Genomic DNA, 18,914 nt, shown 5'->3' with positions numbered 1-18,914 from the left:
AATGGAGTTTATTAGTGGGGTGGTAAAGTTTTGAGGAGAATATAGTCTATAAATAGTGAAAATATCTATAGTGTGTTCGTGCTCCTGCAGCGAGCACACTATAAAGACTGTAAATGATTCAAACAGGAATAACTACTTTTCAGCGCGATCCAGCTGAGGTGGTCATAGCACTTAGGGGAGCAATACAGGGTTAAGAACCTCACTCATGGACGCCTCAACCCATGGACATAAACAGGAATTGAACTCTCAACCTTTACACTCATAGGCTGTGACACTACCAACCAACCATAATGATGGTGTCTGTTGAAGATCATAAACTCTTGCCTTCTGTCATGAACCAAGCCCCTGTTTCGCTAACTTTAAGATCAGTGGTTCACTAACCATTTACCAATAGACTTGATTTTCATGACATAACGTTAAAACTAAAAAGTTGCTATTGCTTTCTCCTCATTACAGTTGTTGTCATCATGTCTGACACCAGTGAAGAATCAGAAGTACAGGCCATACTGGCTGATGCCATTATAGCTGACTTGCATGACATTGAAGTAAGTTTACTAAATTAAATCAGTGCATGGTCACCATGATGATGTTGGCTTTGCTTTTTTTAAATTATTTTATTATTCTTATTCGTATTCTTTAACAGGAGAAAGGAGCGCTGGAGGAAGCGAGATCATTATGGAGAATTGATTCCAGAGAAGCGACCATCTGCAGGAGGTTTGTGTGACTTCACTGGATTAATTGAGCACGTGTTATATCATTTTTATTGTTGTTATTCTTAAAAATATGTTTTTCTGCTTGGTGCAACGATATTGCGTTTAACATCTTATCTTTAATATCGCAATCCAAATCATATCCATAATCTTACTCTTCATGTAGCGCAGCTATATTTTCAATGGAAAGGAGACGCAGACTGTAACATTTGTCTCTCAGTCACCACAGCTTGTAGATAGGCACTTTTCCACTAGTTGTTGGACAGTTCACAGACTGTCTGTTCTCCATCTCTTTCTGCTGTGTTAACCTCTTCAAATAGTGCAGCGGATCAGTACTGCCTCCGTTAACCTTTTTAAGCATTTTTCTCGTGCTGCGATTTTGCGCAGTGACATTGATATCGGCAAATAAACCTCTTTGTCCCGTCTGTGTCCCAGGGGAGATTAATTAGTGCCAAAATCCATATGTTTATGTCCCTGGGACGTCAGAATTCCTTTAGTCTTGGGCCCTGCTGTGTGTGTGTGTGTGTGTGTGTGTGTGTGTGTGTGTGTGTGTGTGTGTGTGTGTGTGTGTGTGTGTGTGCGCACACACACGTGTGCGTGGGGTATAACAAGGCATGAAAGGGGCAGTTGATGTTCTTGCAGCCCACTGAAAGGTTGATATACTAAATAATTACCATGACCTTATGATATTTTGTCTGTCAGGTTCCCGAACAACATCTCAATTAAAGCCCAAGCATCATGATGCCCGTGCTAGCACATCAACGGAGGGTAAACAATATTATTTGCATGGTCTGAAACTGGGAGGGATGCTAGTGTGGAAAGATATCAAAACCAGGAATCAATTCTTATCCAAATGTTTCCCTAAGCTTTCCTTGACATCTGGATGATAAATTATTCCCGGTTTTGTTGTGTGGTGTTTAAATGCTGTAGATGATTTACATATCATACAACCCTGCAACTCATAAGTTATTTGGTTGTCGACATTCCAGCATCATTTTCTTTCTTTGTCTATTTCTAACATTTCAGTTACCCCATTTGAAGTGGAAGAAGCACGGCAGACAATTGGTAACGACGTGAACATGTCTTAATATTTGTGTGTGTGTGTGTGTGTGTGAGAAATGAACATTTCTAAAATAATAATACTGGTGACCGGTGTAGTTGTTGGGATATTTCACTCACTTTAATGTCATTGCTTTGTCTTTCTTTTTAATTCTTTGATTATAGTTTTACAGGTAATTTCATATTATACATCCTATTAATACTCATCAATCAAAAGTGACTATATCTTGGAAGAAAATATTTTCCCTCTATGCTCTAGACTCACAGCTACAGGTCCTAAGTGAATGCTTGATGGACGATCCATTTCAGGGTTCAGAAGAAACAGCAACTGTTTGTAGGACCTGGGAGATGCGACAGACACTGTCAGATGAGAGATGGGAGAATGAAAGACCTCATCTATTAGAACAGATGCTTTCAGCAGAGAAAATCCCAGCTGCATATAGGAAATGTGACCACTGCAAAACAAAACAAGCGACAATAAGATGCCGAGATTGTCTGCCTAAAGAACTCTTTTGCAGTGAATGTGATGTTGCATTTCATAAAAATGTTGTTTTACACAATAGAGACTCTATGTTGCAAGGGTTTTACAAAGCAATTCCACCTACGTGCTACATATCAGTAAATGATGATGGGGCAGTTGCATTATGTGAACAAGGTATGTTTGAAATTGTTCTAAAGTTCTTTCAGATTTAGAAAATGGATGTTTTATGCATTATCATGTATTTATTTCTTTATTTAATATTCTTGTTGCTGCGGTGACACCCTGAATTACTACCCCTGTGTGGTTAATAAGTTCTTGTCCTATCTTATTGTACAGCATGTCTGTTACCGGTTGCTTGGCCCAGCACTATTTGCAGATGTTCTGATGACTACACTGTTGGTATTGGAAGACCCATCATCTTCGTCACCATAGACGGTAAGCATGCAATCATTGAAGCATGAGGCTATGACGTAGAAATGTCTATATACTGTATTTGGAGAAAACCTAGTTTTATAATAGTGTTAACTTATAAAGAGTAATGTTTCCTTTGTTGAAACAGGACGCTATGATCTGTCCCTGCCTTCAATAACGTGCAACTCTTGCTCTGAATGTTGGACTCCAGCACTGAAGGACCTCCAGGCTAGTGGCTACTGGCCTGGTCATGTAGATTTTCAGACGATATACACAATTGATGTGTTTAAAACATTTGAAGAGCTGAAAATCTCTGCACCAGGTCTGTCCCGGCAGGCATTTGTTAAAATGCTTGAACATCGTTCAAGCAGCTTTGGACGTGTAAGTCGTGAAACATTTTCCTTTCTTAAAGATTGAAGTCGTTTGCACTTGATGATCTACCATGGTTAAGTCTAACAACACAAAGACCTACAGAGTTTATAAAATGAGGCACATAATGTAATATCTCATTCTCTACGTCCTGTTTTATTACACAAACAGTCAGGGAGTATATCTGGTGACAGTCTACAGCGCAGCTTCTTGGAGTGGACATACTGTCGCTATGAGAAAGAGAAGCATCTGAGCAAACAAGATTTCTCCTGCCCTGCCTGTCCTGCGGATGTAGCTGCAATTTCTATGGACGGAAACCGGAAGATGTATCGCTTCAGTCGGACTACAGGGTATTGGTTATTTAAATACTTTCATTCAACAATAAGTTGTCATAAAAAAGTTAATTATAACAATTCTACAATAAACTGCCATCAGCTTGAAGCTAATGGATTTCAAACGCAATATCAAAAGAGCTCTTGTGCATGGATTCTAATCTAATCTATCTCCTTTGCTTAGAATGGGTGGAAAAAAGGCATACTTTGATGGTGAATTTTTGGCAAAGGACAAGGAAGTGGGAGAATTTGTGGAGAGGATCCGGAATAGAGTCCCACCTGTGAGTCCTTATAAGTTGATGGCATAATATGGCAAAATATCACACAATATAACATACAGCAACACCAACCTGCCATTCCCCTCTATTCTCAGCATGCCCTGTATTCTTGCATAATAAATTAAAGTGAAAAAGGAATGTTTTGGTAGCATTCCCAGTTCCCACACAGATGCACTCCAGTTAGACTTGATCATCCATTGGCGATTGAGAGAAATTAGAACATTTAGCCTACAGGTGAAAAATGTTTAAGCGAAACAGAGTCGAAAAGGTACACTTTTATTGACTATTTAAAAATATATAGTACATGCTGGATACTATGGGTTGGGTAGATAATGTCTTGGCTTACAGTATCCTTTATGTTACCTTTGAAGAGATGTTTAATTTGTCTTCTTTTTTTACTTGTGAAAATGTTTTCAAAGGTACCAGGCAAAGGTGTTTGTGGGAAGTCGCAATGGAGAGCTGCAAAAGAGACTTCCAAAAAGTCTGCTTCTAATGTGGATGAAGAGGGCGTGGAGGTCGCTGTCTGTCGTCATGGCATGTTATTCAAGGCCTTGAACATGTTTAGAGGAGAGATATTGGCATATCCTCTTTTCCTGCACAAAGAGCTGGCGATGGCTTACAACATTGACTTCATTTGCACTGACATCATGTGCAAATACTACCCATACTTAAAGAGGTTATGCGAGTCTTTCCCAGAACTGGAACCACTACTACAGAATAAGCCGTTCCTGTCTGTAATGCATGCCAAGGGTCATTCTGGGAAATGTGAGGTAAGTTCTCTATTTTCTATATATTGATTGTAATAGTGTAATATGTTATCATATTGAAAATAGTTGCCATATGGGTTTAATTGGTTTACAAATATACATTATTATACATATGTGGGCGGCAGTGGCTCAGGAGGTAGAGAGGCTGTCTCGGAATCCCAAGGTTCCATGTTCGATTCCTGGCCCCTCCTAGCTCTGTGTCTAAGTGTCCCTGAGCAAGACTCTGATCCCTAAACTTCTCCCGGAAAGCGGGTTGGTGCCTTCCAAGGTTTACTCCGCCATGGGTCAATGTGAGGTGCATTGTAAAGTGCTTCGGAGAAAAGTGCTTTGTAAATGTAGTCCATTAACCATAAAGCATTTTTGCAAGTCATGAAAATGTCAAAATATGATTTTTCATTGCACTACAAATTATACAGGTGCAGTGGGGTGGACGGAATCAGGAAGGAGCAGGTTAGTTTTCCAACATGCAGTAGAGAATGACTAACGTATTAATTTGATTATTTCACTGTCTGTGAAATGGATCTGACATCCAATGTTTGTTACTGGTTTTCTCTTGTTTTCCAGGTATGACTGTTGGTGAGGAGGTTGAGCAGGTGAATTCGTTTTTGTCACGTGTTGCACTGACAACAAAGTACATGACCAAATCTGGTAAGGAAATAAAGTTCTCTACAACATGTACATGATTTTTTTGATTGCCACCTCAATTACCTTCTCATCCTCTGGCTCACATCCACTAGGTCAAGAAACAGAAGAAAATTGATATGTTACATGCTCAATGCCCTCTGCATTGCAACAGTTTTAAATGGTAACTGTTTTTCTATTCAATCATAGCTCGAGCTGATATGATCACCATACAAGCACGAGGATGGAATGTGAGGAAGAAGAAAACCCTGCACAAGTACCTCTCTCAACGATATGTCAAGGTATATTTTCACTTATTTCATTTTGGATTCACTAACATGGATCACACCCTTAAAGTGGGTGATGGCAGCATCAAATTGCAGCAATTTGGAAGTGCTAATCCTTGATGACTAGTTACATTTCTTGCTTTCAGCAGTACTATTGAACTGTTGTTTTAATATGAATGTGATACATGACATCCTAGTTAATTGTGTATGTTTTATACACTTCGGAGGAGCCAGAAAACTCAAAACAATAACAAAGTTTATTGACGAAGGACAACATATTCTTTAATATCTGAGTATTATAATTAATTATTTTTACTGGAAACAGAGTGTCATTAAAAATGAGGAATTCTAATTCTACCACTAATATCCATTGAAGATACTGAAGAGGACAACTGATGCTGAGACAGACCTTGACACTGTGAAGACTGATCTGAACATCACAGATGAGGATCTGTTGGAGTGGATTGAATATGTCAAGAACTGGGCTTTAGCAAGTATGCACCCTCGAGCTCAAAAGTGTAGCCATTCTGGACTGTGTTTGAATGTGTGTTTTTTTTTACCTCTGATAATGTATTAAACAGCTCCAAATGACATCAGTGCAACTGGAGGAGCGGTTGGCCTGCAGCATGTGATGGAAAGCTTGGCTTTAAAAACACCAGAAAGATAAATATCGTCAAAATGGTGTGTTCAGATCAACTAAGTGTGTACATTGCTCTTGTGAACAACTGGTTGTGACTATATTGTAAATCAATAAGATTGCATGGTGTTAAAATTTGGCTCTTTGTTTTACACCTTCTTTTCAGACAGCAACAAGGCCAGGCAACGCGTTGCTTCAAAGATTCTGAAGGAGAAGAAAAAACTGGAGGAAGCCATTGTTTTATACAATGAACTGGTTTCGGATGGGGAGCCTCTAGGTTCAGTTGACACTGTCATTGCTGCAGAGTTATGGCCATGGGACAATGGTATGTTCTTATGTTCTTTACAATAAACTTGTATATATCTGAAATATTAACATATATTTTTATAACTCTGTATTTGACCTGAATTGTAACACAAGAGAACTTTTCACATTGCAGCATTGGACATTTCGTTAAAACAAAAAAAGAGGGCTTTTGACAAAGTAATGCTTCTCCGTCGGCTGAGAGAAGAAGAACTTATTCTTGTGAAAGAAATGCAGCAGCACTGGAAGTCACTATGCGGCTACTCAAGGCGTTTGCAAGAAGATCTCTCTAGTGACTTATTGAAAGAATGTAAGTATATATTTTGATACAAGAGTCATGATATTTCATATTTGTTCATTTCAACAAACGACATACCACATTTTGATAATGTACAGCACATCTATATCAGAAATGTATTAACTTACTTTAAAATGAAATTGTGAAATCATAGCCTGCTCTCATCGTAAATTATTATTATTAATGTTTTACAAGATTGAAGAAAGCATACATAATCCCATTTGATGGAAAAGTAAATCCATCTTTTTGTTCATTAGGTCTTCCTTCAGAATACACTATGGAGGCCTATGAGGGACTGCGGTGCATTTTGAATGCGCAACTGGATGAAACTAAAACACAAATGACAGAGGTGCAGTCTGTGTACCAGAGCATCGTTGACAGAACTGTCCTGCGTCAAGAGGAAGAGGAGGAGGAAGAGGAGGAGGGAGACTTTAATGAATATCCAATGGACTCGAGTGATGATGGTGATACTGACAGTGATACTGGTCACTAGCAGTGGTGGACAGTAACAGGTACACTTACAGTCTTAAGTGTAACATCTGAAAAACATGAATTCCAATAGATTGGGTTGTATAAAAGGCAAAACAGTACACGATAGGGAGAATCGGTAAATAACAAAATAAATGTCTAATTGTCTGGCGTTTCCTTGAGCTTGAGGTGTTTGCATTTGTTTTTCTTCTTCAACAGAAACTCTGCCTGGCCTCTGTCATGGGAACCAAAGACGTCATTCAAGCATTAGACCATTGGAGACTGTTCAGGCCGTGACCCCCCCAACTCATATTTGAACTGTGGACCCCCCACCCTGACAAGCACTTGGAACCGAGTCAAAGTAAATGTAATGTCTCAACTCCTACAATTCAAACGGATATATATTGTACAGAGTTAGCTGTAGAACATCTGAAACTATTCCATTTTATTTTGATTTCTTTTTACGGTTCAACCTGGCCTGTCTGACAGTGTAATGCCTAAGTCATTCTCTGTCATGTGGCAGTGTATAGATCAGGCTTAATAAGTGCTTATTTTGTAATCACTGCAGTTAGTTGAACTTGTGTGTAACTTGTTTCCTCATTCATTCACAGCAGTTACTTTTGTCCGTTCTGAAATTTGAAATTTGACTTTTGATTGATTGATTTACTTTATTTAGTAAGACATGAGAACATCAGTACATGGAAGTACAACAATTTCACAATACAAGGTCTACTAAACTGGAACACTCATTAAGCACTGAGCTTGTTTAAGATGAGATCCCCATGCACACAAATCATGATGTCATATAAGAGACAGACAGATAAACACAAATACAATCAGCTTACAGGTTACTGGTATGAAGAGTGAAAAGAAAAGTACAAGAGAAAAAAATAAATGGGGGCGGGGGGTAACATGATAACATCATCACCCACTTTGATCGTGAAGCTCTCAGCCTTACTAAGGTTAGGACTGGACCCCATTCAGTTTTACCCAGGTTTAATTATAGTTTGTTGTCGGAGAGCCAGGTGCAGATCTTGTTGAGTTCAGAGCTGAGAGTTTTCTCAACCTGATACCTGTTCCTGTCCGAGACCAGCAGAGCCAAGTCATCATCATAAAACATCGAAACATCTTAACTTAAACTTTTTCGTCTTCTAGGGATAGCTTTCCCAAGTGTCCATGTTTACACTCTCAGAGTTCACTGTGTTACTGTAATTTCTTCTTTGTTTTACCTTGATGTTTAGATTGTCACTTTAAAATGTACTGTTCGTTACAATTAAAATCAATACCCGTGTTTGGGAAAATTGCATTTGGGTGTGCATTAATTTCTATTTATTTGGTAGATTATTTGTGACAGGAGACTTGTGGGTATTTTTATTTTACTGTTGAAGGTAGTGTACTATAAGTGTGTTTGTTTGTGGGGGGGAGATGTTAAAAGGAAAACATGTTCATTATTTATCAATACATTGCTAAAATAAGAATTAATTGTTTTTATTTTAGGAAGCCCATATATTAATGGAACATACTAGGCTTGTGTCTAATTGCATTTAGGATGGTTGACTTCACATTGAAAAGGATACATCAGATGTCATTACCTCCCAGACACTCGGAGTGGCGCTGTTTTGCATGCCAATGCCGCCTGTATTGATTAGGATAATTCCTTTTAACAGGACGTTCATGAAAGTCCTTGCGGGCTTGTTTCCAATGACATGTTTTCATGAAATGTTTGATACTAAGAATAGCATAACAACTTAATGATCCAAAACGAATGAAACTTCAGATGAGGAGATCGTTGTGTCATTGGTCAAACTGTGAGAAAAGACATGTCATCTAGTGAGTCATCTATCCAGGTGGGTCCTTCGCAAAAGGCTGTCTGTGTTATGCCTGTCTCAAATGGAATAATGGCATTAATTCATGGGGACCAGGGATGAGCTATGGGGGGTCGGCGACCCCTTAGTTCTGGCGCTGGCTGGGGGGCTGGGAGCTCCACATGCACGCGCGAGCACGCACCGTCAGCTGCGGTCTTAACACCTTAAAGTTTAAACAATAGCCTCTCAAGGTTCGCGCCGTCAGCGGCGAGCCGTTCTCAATAGCGTCTACCTGGCTGCTTTGCATAACATTAGGCTACTCGAAAAAAGCCATGGACTTGAATTGAATGTGTACATTCCTCTCACAATGAGAGACAACAGTCTCTGCACTGCAGAGTGTGAAGGGGATCGCTTAGAAGAGGACCCAGTTCTCTGAGACAAGACAAAGACAAGTTGTCTGATTATTTTAAGTACTTATGTGTGGGTGAGTCTATGTAAAGGGCTTTTATATAAAACTAAAAGGAAAATAAAATAATTAATTAATTGAAACAAAAATAAAAACAACAAATTAACAATGCAACTAAATAATAAGATATAATTACATTAAAAATCACATGTTGAATACAGTATTTCAACTAGCACTGAGCTGATTGGCTATGTGCACATGCGTGCACGTGACGTCAGAAAATATAGCCCCCCTAGTTCAAAAATCCACAGCTCATCACTGATGGGGACAGAGTGTGATATTACAAAGATCATGACGCTATCAAAGCTCAACACCTCATTAAATATATTCAAAGTGAGTAGTTCAGATATGTATGTAATAACATTGATCTGCTGTTACAAGTTTTAATCTATTATATTATAAAAAATTATTTGTAATATCTAAAAAAAAAACACAGCATAATCCTTTTTTACAGATATGTACAATTATAATATATAGTAATGTTTAGTAGGCCTATTAACCCATTCAATCTGGGAACGCATCTGTGTCATTGTATTTAGCCATTATTTTATACTGGCTATTCAAATATAGCAGATCTACAAGCTCATATAGCTTGTAGATCTGCTATTTTTTTTTTTATCGTGAAAATGTGTGCACATCTTTGAATATATATTTTTTAAAGCAAACATTAGAAATAACTCAAATATTTACTTCTGGGGGATTTTGCAAATGTCTTCTAATCAAATGTCTTCTAACATTATGCGCTATGAGCTTGTAGATCTGCTATTTTTGAATACCCAAACAAATCTAAAGTGACAGAGACTCGGTCTGGATTGAATGGGTTAATGTCAACAAAGATGTAAAGATGACATCTGACTATAATAGTTTTGCAATCACTGGGATTCGAACTCGGGCCGTAAAATCCGTAAGCCGTAACCTTAACCATTACACTATCGAACCTGGGGCCTGTTCCTCAAAAGGTGAATTAGAGCTAAAGCCTGGCTTTACCACCTATCCTGGCTTAATTTAGCCAGGATTAGAGCTGACTCGGTTCCTCAAAAGGTGAATTATCTTGAAGATTAGTTTAGCCAGTTCACCCTGGCTAAGTTTAGCCTTATCCGATTCCTCAAAAGAGAATTGAAGCAAGCCTAGCTTAGTTACCATGGCAATTTAGCTGTGAAGTTAGCCTGGTCAGGAGCAGGCTAACAGCCAAGCTTACTTAAGCCAGTGCCTTGTTCTTCAAGTTTTTCCACAGTTAATTCAAAACATGTGTTTGTATATGGACTCATTTTAATGACCCTGCATTCAAATAAAATGAAATCAATACAATAAGATATAATCAATGTAATTATATTACTGAAATAGTGTGTGACCATGAATCATAATTGTTTCACAATGACTCATGTGATATGTCATTGTCACTCTGTTAACACTATATTTCATATTGTTGTTAGATGTTTGATAATATATTACCATTTTTTAAAAATATTATAAAAAATGTCTAACACATACATATACACACACATATATATATATATATATAAATAAATATATATATATATATATATATATATATATATATATATATATATATATATATATATATATATATATATATATATATATATATATATATATATACATATATATATATATATAATATATATATAATATATATATATATTTAAATATATATATAAATTATTAGTTACGGGTTTAAAGGAGCCTCTGTGTAAGTCAATAAGGAGCATATTTTAAATTATCAATTTCTAGTCAATGGAGAAATTGTTTTGTTTTTTATTTCTTGTCCACCTTTGGAGTTACATCATGATGGCAAGGTAACTACACAACCCAAACCTCTACCAAAGTGGTCTTGCAAATGTGGGGTTATTGCGTGTCTCGTCCCGTCCCCCGCTCATCCCGTCGGTCAACCCCTCCCCCCGTCCCGTCCCGTCCGTCCCGTGCGTCCCGTTGCGGACCCCGTCGCAGTACACCGCCGTCCCCCCGTCCCGTCCCCGTCCCGTCCCCGTCCCCGTCCCCGTCCCGTCCCCGTACCGTCCCCGTCCCGTCCTGTTGCCCGTCCGTCGCAAACACACACACACACACACACACACACACACACACACACACACACACACACACACACACACACACCGACACACACGCGCGCGCGCGCTCGCACACACACACACACACACACACACACACACACACACACACACACACACACACACACTCTGTGTGTCTTGCAATACTTTGCTACGCTTTCTCCCTGGATTTATTAATAACGGCCGTGTTTCCTTTTCTGTTGATAACATGTTTCACTTCCTCATAAGCTTGCATGAGCTGCTGTTGTTCGGCCACAGAGAAAAACGCTGCGCGAGTTTTGTTCCCCGCTGCCATGATTGGTCAAGTTCAAGGAATCTGCGCTCGAGTTCATGGTCTTTTATAGAAATACGTCGTCGGCGAATCGCCGCCCATTTAGCCTGGCTTCATTATCCTGGCTGGACACAGCCTGGCTTGACAAGGTCTAGCTCGACAAAGTTGCTCCTTTTCAGCCTGGCTTGGCGTCTGAGGAACGGAACAAACGAGGCTTTTCGGACCCGACTTTGTCAAGCCTTGATTTGGCTTAAGGCCAGGCTTTGTTAATTCACCTTTTGAGGAACAGGCCCCTGCTTAGTACTAGAGAAGAGAAGTCAGACTTAGCCATATAACACAGCAGTCACGAGTTAGACAATATATATTTTAATTTGAATTACGTTTAATATAGGCAACTAGGCTATTTAAAGAAGGTGCTCGCCTGGCCCTGAACATAAAACCCCTGCATTAAACATTCTTAATGCTCTAAACACAATTAATTATGGCTTATTATTATTATTATTATTATTTGATTCGGGATATTAACAGCAAATAAACAACATTCAGTGCACCGTGCCTGGCCCTGAACAGAAAAAGCCAGTGTTCAACATTTTAACAACTCTAAAAACAATTAAATAGTGCTAGTTATCATTATTATTATTATTAATATTTGATTCGGGTGTATTTACGTCGCATTGACCAGACGTTCGATACAGACGTCTAAGCTGGCATGATCCTCATACAGCAGACCAATGAAACGTTCCATACTAACGTTATCTAACGATATTACGTTTGTATCTAACGTTTTGGGAGATTGCGAAAATGTACAATAGGAACGTTTCACCATGGAGACTGGGGTTGATATAACAGTGGGTGGCAGCCATTCTAGGAATCCCTCACCAGATGACAGCACCCTTTTGTTTCTTTGCCTTATGACTTAGTTCACACACTTTGCAACACCCCACACTACATTGAACACACATCCATACATTGCTGACACTACTGATTACTGAATTACACACCTCATACCTTTTGTACAGCATTATTTAAGTTCATTTGTTAATAAATCACTGTTACTTTTAAGCACTGCCATGTGTCCTCCTCAATTTGTCATGGCCCACGGGCCGGGTTGTGACAGCACATAGACTGCAGTTGGACACAGATTCAAATTAAAGGGACATTTCACTTTCAAACATGTTTGGGATGATTTTATCTACTCAGGGTTTTTACTGTGGGGCGTTGACAACAGGAAATGTACCTCTCCACTGACAGAGCAACAGATTTCTGAACTGTCCACAGCCCTACATGACAGAATGTCTTTTCATGGTCTGACACCTAGATATCATATTGTGGAGTGTCTCTATAGACCAATTATGTGTTTACAAACATTGAGACTGGACGCACAGGTGACTGTTTCATGTAATCAATTCCCAACAGATCCCCAAACCTGTTTTGGGGTTCGCTGGTTTCAGTTCACTCAACCTCCTCTGTGTGTTGGCTAGTGAGGCGCGCCCTAGCGAGACATATATACTTCACCCCGCAACGGTATTGCGCGCCGAGAACAGCTGACATACAAGCTCACAACCGCGTCACGGATGCGACCGCTGTGAGCTTGGAGGTCTGCTATTCTCGGCCGTTCTCTGCGCGCGACACCTTCACGGGACGGAGCATAAATTAGGCTTGACGCAGTGGTGTAATGTAACTAAGTACATTTACTCAAGTACTGTAGGCCTATATATATATATATATTTTTTTTTTTCTACTTTACTGGAGTATTTACAATTATCAGTACTTTTACTTCTACTCCACTGCATCTCGGAGGCAAATATTGTACTTTTTACTCCACTACAATTATTTGAAAACTTTAGTTACTAGTTACTTTGTAGATTTTGATTATTATTACAAAACGTGCATTAACCACTTCAGCCCTATATACATTTAGGCCATTTGAAAATAGCATATCTACAAGCTCACAATGCGTCGCGTGGTAGATCTGCTATTTTCAAAAGGTTGTGACGCACCTGTCACTCACTTCCAAGACCCTCCCCGTAGCCCAGGGCCGGCCCTAGGATTTTTGTGGCCCCCCCCAAACACCCCCATTATAAAATCATTGTCATAAGATCATTTTGTTGTATTGAATATTAAAATAATAACGCTAGTTGTTGGATAGGAGATACATGACATAATTACATTATGAAAGTAAATAAAACAATAAAAAAAGACCTAGTGGTTGTGGCCCTAAGCGACCGCTTATATTGCCTACAGACGAATCCACAGACGCGCTGCCTGTAGGCGGCCATAGCTGCGGTGTCAACGCTCCGCACCGCGACACCGCAGCAATGGCCGCCTACAGGCAGCGCGTCTGTGGATTCGTCTATAGCAGCGGCCGGCCCTGCCGTAGCCGCACCACCTTCTGCGGTCCGCCTTCGACTCACCCGATTGGACAGAGGGGGAAAATCAGCCATGATTGAGCCACGGATAAACGCCAGGTCTGCACGACAAGCGGAAAGATCCGCTTTTGCGTGAATCCACGCATTTACATTGACAAAGCATTGGCAGATTCCGCCCCAGAGGTAAAATAAAAGTGCGGTGGGAGCGCGCCCTAATGGGACATTCTGCATAATGACAACTTTTACTTTTGGTACTTTAAGTACATTTTGATACCAATACTTTAGTATTACAAAATAGTAAATTTAGAATTCCGGACTTTTACTTGTCACAGAGTATTTCTGCTTTGCAGTATTGAAACTTTTACTTAAGTAAAATATGTGAGTACTTTTTCCACCACTGATACACAGTGTGTATAGAGCCTGTATAATTTATATAGATCAGTGCTACTCACAGCACTTGTAGAGTCTGTTGAGCCTGTATATACTGTAGATGTATATACAGTCTGTATATACATCTATATACAGGCTCTACACTGTATAGTAATGTTTTTACATTATAATGAAAAATATGTTTATATATTTTATATGCTCACAACGCGAACACAATTTTCAGAGTGCAACACCCGAGTGCAACTAAACATACAATTACTTGTCCTTAGTTTAGATCTACTGGATCTCTTCTCCACTCGTCCCACACTAACATTTTAGTCTAGTTTGTATTTGTTGACAAAATTGTCAACATATTTAGTCATAGTTTTAATCATCATAGCTTAGTTTTTTATTCAGGTTTCATTTAGTTTCCGTCAGTGAAAAATGGTAGACTACCAACATTTTCTGTCATAGTTTTAGTCGACGAAATCAACACTAATGGATTGAATACTTTTAATATACTACAAGCTATGAGCTTGTATATCTATAACCAAAGTATAAAAGGTTAAAGTGGTTAAAATGATTGTGATGTTGTGTTAACACATTTTGCTGGGGACCCCCTGGAACCCCCCCAAGGACCCCTGGGGGGCTCTTTTATGGCGGTTTTGAAGGAGGGTTATGAGTCACATTTTTTAATACTTTTTTAACACAAATCGTCTTGGGGGGGGGGGGGGGGGGGGCAAAACACTTTCCGATGGGGGATTTGGGGGTCCTCCTTGGAATGAAAAAGTTTGAGAACAGCGTTTCAAGTGTACACTGAAAGTCCCTCTCCTAAGGAACAAAAAATAAACAAACAAAAAAATTATTTATTGGTTGTTTCCGCAGTTGAGGCTCATTTCAAAAGTGATTTGTGGAACTTTTATAAAGCCAAAGTCCCCAGAGGTAAAAGCCCCATGTCATGACGGTATAGTAAGGCCCTAATACTGCATGAGGTCAGACATAATTAGCCAAAGTACAAAAGTAAGAATTTAATGAAACAAAAGTATGTTAACGCACTAAATAACAAGTCCAGACTTTTTCAACTGAATGACAGATAGAACTGTAGGAAACATTTGTTCTATAACTAAATGGCAGGAAACATTTGTTCTATAACTAAACAGCAGTCTTATTAACAAATACAAATGGGGAAGGTGGTGTATCACTCAAAAATTTAAATAGAACGTATTTGAATTTGAAGAATCATAACCAACTGTCTCTGTGAAAAGGCTTGAACGGCCAAGGCTCCAAAAGTCCACCAAAACAAAGCTCCAAATACGGAAATATACACTTGACAGCTAAATAAATGAAACAAACCAGGAACGTAAGAAACTATAACAAGGAAAACCTTCAACAAAGGCCCTGGTAGCTCCTCTACCCTGGATGTTGTCATGGCTAGCTTCAAGCCAAACTGAACTTGTACCCTCACCTGTAGCATGCATGCCTTTTAAGCAGTTGAGGCAAACCATCACATGATTACTAATTGGTAACTCTATATACTCAAACAAGGCTAACTAAGGCCCATGAGATATTTTACACAATTATGTCATAATGTATAAATGTGTTCATTACCATGTTTCCCAGGCGCCAATTCATTCACAGATTATTAACTAAAGCCAAAACATAATACCAACATAAACACACACCCCTCCTCCTCTACAGTGCTTGGCCCGTTCCAATCAACAGGATTGCCAGCACTGCAGAGGAGAGACAGGTGACCCCACAAACAATTCAACTTCCCCACACAGTGTCCATCAATAAACATTTAAAAACCCTTTCAGTCTCTGAGTGTCAGATATATACATATGTAACAGAGTGGTTCACTACCTCAGCCTGATGGCCTGAAAGTCTACTATCTCCCCCGAGCGATAGGGATATCCCGTTGGCTTTCCACACGGGAGACCCGGGTTTGAATCCTGGGCGTGACACATGCAATACAATACTACTGAATACTGTTCCCAGCCGGCTTGCATGCATTGGGAAGCAGCTGTGCAGTGTGTGTGCAAAGTTCCTTATTAATGTCTATAGGGCACGGGTCTCATTTTGTGGTGGGTTGCCTTGGAGTATTTTATAATAATAATAATACTACTACTAATAATAATAATAATAATAATAATACATTTTATTTATAACGCACTTTATATTCTCACGAATCTCAGAGTGCTACAATTAAAAGCGAGGCATAAAAACAGCATAGGTAACAAAACAATTATATTAGACCCAACTAGGCTAAACTAAAGGGCCAAAATTTAGAAATTAAAACAAACAAAGTCCATGAAAATTAGAAAAATGCTCTTATTAAAAGGTAGGTTTTTAGTCTATTTTTAATAATAATAATAATAATAATAATAAGGGTAATAATAATAATAATAATACACTTTATTTGTATAGCACCTTAAAGAAAACATAATTACAAAGAGCTTCACGCTGCATTAAATATAAAAACAATATCAAAATTGTGCAAGAAACAATAGAAGAGCATAAAAAGTGGAAAAAGGCAGCACAGATTAATCAGGTAGTAAAAGTAAGTCTGTAAAAGTGTTGCCACTTGGCTCCCGGGATTCTCCCCGACTTCACCACCAATTAATCAGGTTTTGATGGTTGCAGGTGTTTTTAAAAAGCTCCATGCATCATGACCTCCTCCTCCATCCAATAACACACACACACACACACACACACACGCGCGCGCGCGCGCATGCTTACACGCACACGCACACACACACACACCTTGTTGTGAAGTTCTCAGTGATCTTCTCGCAGAGGTCACACACAACAGCTCTTCACATCTCGGTGTTGTTTAGCAGCAGCAGTGCATTGTTGTTGTAAGAAAAGCACAATGACACACAAACACCACAACACCACCATCGTCCTCTCCATCATCTTCATCATCATGCCAGCGGATCGATCGATTCATATACTAAGTTTCGTATCAATACACACACGCGCGCACACACACACACACACATGCACACATAAACACACACGCACGCACGTTAGATACACGCCTGTAGGTTTACAACTACTATGAACGCGGTCCACATGCATGTGCACGGCTCGTTATTAGATCATACCTTTTACCTAATATACATACTGTACCTGATTAAGCAGCTAATCAGGTAGTAAAAGGAAGTCCATGAAGGTGTCGTTACTGCCGGGATTCTCCCCGACTTCACCACCACCTGAAGTGGAAAGCCTCGTGACGTCATATCCCTCGTGTCCTCCACAGCATCCTGGTACCATCGTCATAAAGGATCTGCGTTTGTGCAGGGTACAGCGTATTACTTGCTTTTCAGTGCATTCACCACGTTTCTTAACCACAAAAAATATCTTAGACTGAGTAAACCTGACCTGAGTTGGCTCTGTACACTTTAACCTAACCCCCCCGACGTTTTTATTTACGTGTGGGGGGGGGGGGGAGGGGGTAAATCATGGTCCATGTAGAAGCAAACATTGTCACAGTGGAGTTCTTTCCTTCAGCCGTGAAGACCACTATAGATCGGACAGTACTAGGCTTCGGCGCTGCTAACGATCCATGCACTCGTTGGCAGTCTGAGCTCTGTGTCGCCATGAGAGATCGAACACGTTTTTCAACGAGTTATTCAAAACCACTACCGTGTCGGTGCCCTCTTTGTCTTCTTGTGTTCCGTAAATCCTTAAAGACGGGGTGCCGTGAGTGATTTCCCCCCCCCTAAAACATAATCATCAGGTATTATGGTTAAACTAGGAGGAAGATTTTTTTCAAAAAAGTGTACAGAAAGTGTTAAAATTATGTTTTATGTGGACACGCCTCCAGTTCATTAAGTATACCTGGTTCTCACCTTAGCACCTCCTCCACCACCTTAGCACCACCCACCTGTCCTAGTCCCTCCTCCTCCTCATACCCACACCTGCTGTGTTATGATAATGAGGGGGAGGGCATGTTTTTACTATGTCACTAAAGCGCTGTTTTTCTATTGGCACGTTTGACCCTCAAGGTTTCAGGCTCCAGGAAGAAACTCAAAGTAGTGAGAGAAGACATAAAACACCATAAAAACACCACCAGGGGGCTTAATAAAGTTCTATCAATTTCAGACACATGAAAAACAGAAAAAGTGCAAAACCATGGCACCACCTCTTTAAAGTATCCCTCTGTGCTCGACCCTCCATGGTCTTTTATCTTGTGGCTTCCAAACCAGCCGCTTGAGTAGCATGGACGTCGGTTGCTTTCTTGGTTGCTTGCTTGGTTGCTTGCTTGGTTGCTTGCTCTCGGCGGCGCAAGCGGAACCGAGACAGCGTCTCGACAACCTGACTCTTTATGTCAGATTGCCTGGGCGTTTGGTCGTCTCCATCGGTGGGTTCTGCAGCGTGAGCTGGACTCCTTCCACTGTCGTCCTCGAACGGGGGGTTTTCAGCTCTCAGCTTCTCCTCCATGACTCTGATGGTGTGTGAAATGGTTGATATCTCTATGTTCAGACCCTCGATGGTCTCAACCCCCAACGGACTCGTCTCCA

The sequence above is a fragment of the Gymnoscopelus braueri genome (assembly GCF_963280865.1).
Source record: "Gymnoscopelus braueri genome assembly, chromosome: 16".
Lineage (NCBI taxonomy): Eukaryota > Metazoa > Chordata > Actinopteri > Myctophiformes > Myctophidae > Gymnoscopelus > Gymnoscopelus braueri.
This window is presented reverse-complemented; position numbering follows the sequence as displayed.